The following is a 6,196-nucleotide window of genomic DNA, read 5'->3' as shown; positions in this document are numbered from 1 at the left end:
GTTGTCAGCCTTTTTTCCCCCCCCCCCCCCCCAAATTGAAATAGAAAAACATGATTTTATCATACATGTAATTTGAAATATTCTGTAGAATAGTTTGGCCTCTACGAAGTTGATATTGGTTTCCAATATGGAATTCTATAACTTTCAAAATTGATTACATTTCGTGCTCTCATGGAAACTATCAATTCTTACTAATTTCCCCCCCCCCCCAAAAGAGGCTCATGGACCGTAATAGTTCACCTGGTATTTCATTTTCAATTTAAAACTTAATGAGTACCATACAGGTTTATCAAAGGAGCACAAGAAGAACAAGAAGAACTACAAGTAAATCTATTTGGGTGGGTAAGACACCCAAGTACATGAGTTTCCATGTTATGTCCCAGGGAGGTAGTCTCCAGGGGTTGGTCTGGACCTCCGGGCCAATTCTGGTGGCATGTTTTCTTCATGTTTAGAAATTGTATATTTGGTTATTGGGTAGGGATAAAACCCCTTAATTAATATGAAAGGTGAAGGATTGTGTTGATTTACCTCTATTTCCCTATTAGGTTACACCCATCTGCCCCCATGCGGAGCCACATACACTGATTATACAAGAGGCCCAATGGGCCTGCATCGCTCACCTGGTATTAATCTCACACTTGTAATCTTAAGATTTCACAAGAACCTATAAAAAGATTTTAACATATGACACCTGTGACCTTGATTATCGAACAAGGTCATTAGTTTGAAAGTGAATCAAGGTCATTTGTTTGAACAAACTTGGTAGCCCTTCATCCCAGCATGCTACAGGCCCAATATCAGTACTCTGGGCCTTTTGGTTATTGAGAAGAAGTTGTTTGAAGATTTAAGACATCTGACCCCAGTGACCTTGAAAGTGGATCAAGGTCATTTATTTGAACAAACTTGGTAGCCCTTCATCCCAGTATGCTACAGGCCCAATATCAGTACCCCGGGCCTTTTGGTTATTGAGAAGAAGCTGTTCGAAGATTTTAAGACATCTGACCCAAGTGACCTTGAAAGTGGGTCAACATAATTCATTTGAACAAACTTGGTTGCCCTTCATCCCAGCATGCTACAGGCCCAATATCAGTACCCCGGGCCTTTTGGTTATTGAGAAGTTGTTTGAAGATTTTTAAGACATCTGACCCAAGTGACCTTGAAAGTGGGTCAACGTCATTCATTTGAACAAACTTGGTAGCCTTTTATCCCAGCATGCTACAGGCCCAAAATCAGTACCCTGGGCCTTTTGGTTATTGAGAAGAAGTTGTTTAAAGTTTTTAACATATTTGACCCATGTGACCTTGAAAGTGGGTCAAGGTCATTTATTTTAACAAACTTGCTGCCCTTGATCCCAGCATGCTACTGGCCAAATATCATTATCCTAGGCCTTTTGGTTACTGAAAAGAAGTTGTTTAAAGTAAAAAGTTGATGCCGGACAGACGGACGACGGACGACGCACCATGGCATAAGCTCAGGCAGGTGAGCTTATAAACCGGAGTTCCACTAGCAAAAGGATGCTCTAGACAAAATTTGGTTAAATTCCCTCAAATCACTTTCAAGGATTTTAAATATTAAGCCCTATTTCCCCTATTGGGGCTCAGCCCTCTTCCCGAAGGGGCCACACCCTCCATTAATACAAAATTAAGTCCATTTGCTTATAGATGATCTGTAACCAAGTTTCAGTACTTTCCCCAAGTGAAGTTTCCCAATTCTGACCTAATATTTTCCAAATCGCTTGTAAAAACAAGACGCTCAATGAGCCTACCTCGCTCACCTGGTATTAATCCCACACTTGTATCTTAAAAGTGATCTAAACTAAAGCTGCAGGCAAAATATCAGTATTTATGACTACAAGGCATTCAAAATAACCTGTTAAAATATTTTAAAACATTTGACTCTTATGACCTTGAAAGTTGCACAAGTACATTGAACAAACTGTATAGCCCTTCATCTCAGTATGCAACTTGCCAATTATCACCACCCTAGACCTATTGTTGGTTAAGATTAGGTCATTTAAAGGCTTATACATGTTCGACAAAGTTAGACCTTGATAGAAGGTCAAGGTCATTCAAATGACCTGATAGCCCTTCATCCAAGCATTCTACTGGCTAAATTTCAACATTATATGCCTCATGGCTATTCAGGAGAATCTTGAAAGTTTTGAACATATTTGATGCCTGTGACCTTGAATATAAGTGAAGGTCATTCATTTTAACAAACTTGGAAGCCCTTCAACCCAGCATGCTACTGTTCAGATTTCATAATCCTGGGCCTTTTGGTTAAGAACACATTTGACCCTTGTGACCCTTGTGACCTATAACATATTTGATGCCCGTGACCTTGAAAATAATTCAAAATCATTTTAATTGAACAAACTTAGTAGCCCTTCATCTAGTGATGGGCTGATGATCGATTATAATCGGTTTGCCCTTTCCAATTCCGATTATTGATTACATTAAGTCCATTATCAATATAATCGTTTCTTTATTACAAAAGGCCCAAGGGCCTTAGCAGTCACCTGATATATATTATAAGGTCTGGTAGCTCAATTTCATTGTTGAGATGTGATTTGGAAAACAACATGTAAACTGAACTACTTAACTAAATGAAATACAATACTTGTCATGTCTTCAAAGGATAAGAATTTTAAAATATTGGTAAATTTTCCCTTTGGGGCCCTGGGATAGTTTGAATAACTTTCTGCTAAAAATGGATAAAATATACCCAAAAGTGTTATTTCCCTATATAAACCATATTAAACTTAACTCCCTCCCCAAGAGAGAATGGATGGCGACGGGGGTCCTGAAATTTACAATTAACTAGAATTATGTCAGTGTGACATCAAAACCGCTCACCACTTTAAATTTAATTGCTTCAGTAACACATTAAGCATCAATATCTACTATAATACCTCAGATATGTGTTCTGTATTCTGCTAATTGACTATCAGGTCATGTGATGATGTTGCCTTTGGAATTTCCAAAATCAATCACCTCTTAAATGATGCCTTAAAAACATTCTCCCTCTCCTGTGATGCATTGTTGTAATTTTCATTAATTAGCAGAATGGCAATCGGTGAATGGATAATAAAGAATAGGTGCATTTTTTGCTTGTGAAATGAAGGATAATTAACAGTAGTGGGAAAACATGCATGGAGAAAAGAGAGATTGTACTCCTTTAATTTTTTATTTATTCTTATTAATAACAAGAGGCCCAATGGGCCTGCATCGCTCACCTGGTATAAATCTCACACTTGTTACCTTAAAAGTGATCTAAAATAAAGCTACAGGCAAAATATCAGTATTTATGATTATAATTCATTCAAAAGACCCTGTTAATTTTTTTTTAAAACATTTCACCCCTGTGATTGAAAGACGAACAAAGTCATGATGTTGAACAAGTTTTTTAGCCTTTCATCTCAGGATGCAACTTGCAAAGAATCAACATCCTGGGACCCATGGTTATTCAGAAGAGGTCGTTTAAAGATTTTAAACAAATTTGACCCCTGTGACCTTGAATATAAGTCAAAGTCATTTACTTTAACAAACATATTAGTCCTTGATCCCAGCATGCTACTGCCTAAATATCAACATCCTGAGCCTTTTGGTTATTCAGAAGAAGTTGTTAACATATTTTGAACATATTTGACCCCTGTGACCTTGAATATGGGCGAAGGTCATGCATTTGAACAAACTTTGTAGCCCTTCATCTCAGTATGCTACTGGCCAAACATCATAACCCTGTGCATTTTGGTTATTCAGAAGAAGTTGTTTCATGTTTTTCACAAATTTGACCCCTGTGACCTTGAATATAAGTGAAGGTCATTCATTTGAACAAACTTGATAGCCCTTTACCCCAGCATGCTACCGGCCAAAATTCATCAACCTGGGCATTTTGGTTATTCAGAAGAAGTTGTTTAAAGTTTTTAACATATTTTACGCATGTGACCTTGAATATGGGTGAAGGTCATTTATTTGAACAAACTTTGTAGCCCTTTATCTCAGCATGCTACTGGCCAAATATCATAACCCTGGGCATTTTGGTTATTGAGAAGAAGTTGTCTAAAGTTTTTAACATATTTGACCCCTGTGATCTTGAATATGGGTGAAGGTCATTCATTCGAACAAACTGTGTAGCCCTTCATCTCAGCATGCTACTGGCGAAATATCATCACCCTGGGCATTTTGGTTATTGAGCAGAAGTTGTTTAAAAAATTTAACATATTTTACCCCTGTGACCTTGAATATTGGTGAAGGTCCTTCATTTGAACTAACTTTGTAGCCCTTTATCTCAGCATGTTACTGGCCAAATATCATCACCCTGGGCATTTTGGTTATTCAGAAGAAGTTGTTTAAAGTTTTTTTAAGACAATTGACCCCTGTGACCTTAAATATAATTGAAGGTCATTCATTTGAACAAACTTGGTAGCCCTTCACCCAAGCATGCTACTGGCCAAATATCATATCCCTGGGCAGTTTGGTTATCGAGAAGAAGATGTTTAAGTTTTTAACATATTTGACCCCTGTGACCTTGAAAATTGGTGAAGGTCATTAATTTTAACAAACTTTGTAGCCCTTCATCCCAGTTTGCTTCTGACCAAATATCGACACCCTAGGCCTTTCGGTTATTAAGAAGAAGTCGTTTAAAGTAAAATATTGACACCGGACGACACCGGTGCCAGGTGCCAGGTGAGCTTATAATTAATAATATATGTAGTGACTTTATTTACTGTCATTGAATATACAAAATCTCACAAATGTTCTTGGAGTATATTTTAATTATATTTCTCAATGCGACTTTACCAATGTAAGAGTTATTTCCCTTATACCGGATTGGATAATATTTTGACACTGAGCGAATTGTTGTAAAACAGCAGCATCAGTTGTGTCATTTTCTTAAATTGTTACACTTTCATAAATAAATACAACAGAAATAGCATGTTGTGTTACAGAAATGTTTGATAGACATACACAGTTCACATATCGTCTCGTCTCGGAGCCATTACCTTTATCAACCAAAGCAAGATACGTCATATTACGTTCCCGTTTGAAACATCAAAATAGAGGTTATACTTCATCACTCATACGGTTTATAAGTATATATATTTACTTCTTCCTTCTACAGTCTTCACATGTGCTTTCTCGAATCATATGTTTCACACGCATAACACTCCTCAGACCTCAATCAGAGTTGCTAAAAGTAAAACACTCAAATCTAGTGCACAAATTTCACCACCACAACACTTGTAGAATGCACCGGAGATAAATATGTTGTTTTCAGCAATTATTTAAAGCATGGATTATTATTTGGAGAAGAGTATCAGAAAACTTTATGTAACCCACAGGTGAGTATCGGAGATTCTACTTTCTATTTATAATAACAAAACTATATAGCGGAAGCATGCAAAGACTGAATTATGCGCACACACCCCGAACGGAAGTGGGTTCGTCATTTCTTTTTCTGGACAGAATTAACAAGAGGCCCAGAGGGCCTGTATCGCTCACCTGGATACCTAAGCAATCATGGCAAAATATTCTCCAAATGAGATCAAGAGAATATGCCAGACCCCAAAGGCCAATCCTTGTAGCAAAGCTATATTAGATTTTTCATGCCCAGCAATTTTATGTATGGTTATGAGGTGGGGATCTCAACTGTTTCCAAGCTTTAACTAAGAAACTAGGTCCCTAGGGGTTCAGTCAGACCCCAGGGTCTATTCTGATGTCATGACTGCATTTGTCTCTTTTTGTCAAGCATTTGTATATATAGTTTTGGGGTGGGGATCTTAACCGTTTCAAATTTATGACCCAGGGGCCAAGTCTGCAAGGGTGGGGCAGACCCTGGGATCAATTCTAATATCATGACTGCATTCCTCTCTTTATGCCCAACAATTGTATATATAGTTTTGGGGTGGGGATATTAACCATTTCAAAATTATGACCCAGGGGTTAAGTCTCCAAGGGTGGGGCAGTCCCCAAGGCCAACCTGGAAGCATATGTGCAATCATCTCTTTATACTCAGCAATTATATATATACGGTTATAGGGTGGGGCTCTCAACTGTTTCCAAGCTGTGACTAAGAAACTAGGTCCCTAGGGGTTCGGTCAGACCCCAGGGTCTATTCTGATATCATGATTGCATTCGTCTCTTTATGCCCAGCATTTGTATATATAGTTTTGGGGTGGGGATCTCAACCGTTT

Source organism: Mizuhopecten yessoensis, unplaced genomic scaffold, assembly GCF_002113885.1.
Source record: "Mizuhopecten yessoensis strain PY_sf001 unplaced genomic scaffold, ASM211388v2 scaffold7469, whole genome shotgun sequence".
Lineage (NCBI taxonomy): Eukaryota > Metazoa > Mollusca > Bivalvia > Pectinida > Pectinidae > Mizuhopecten > Mizuhopecten yessoensis.
The sequence above is the reverse complement of the archived record's forward strand: the minus strand, read 5'-3'. Positions refer to the sequence as shown.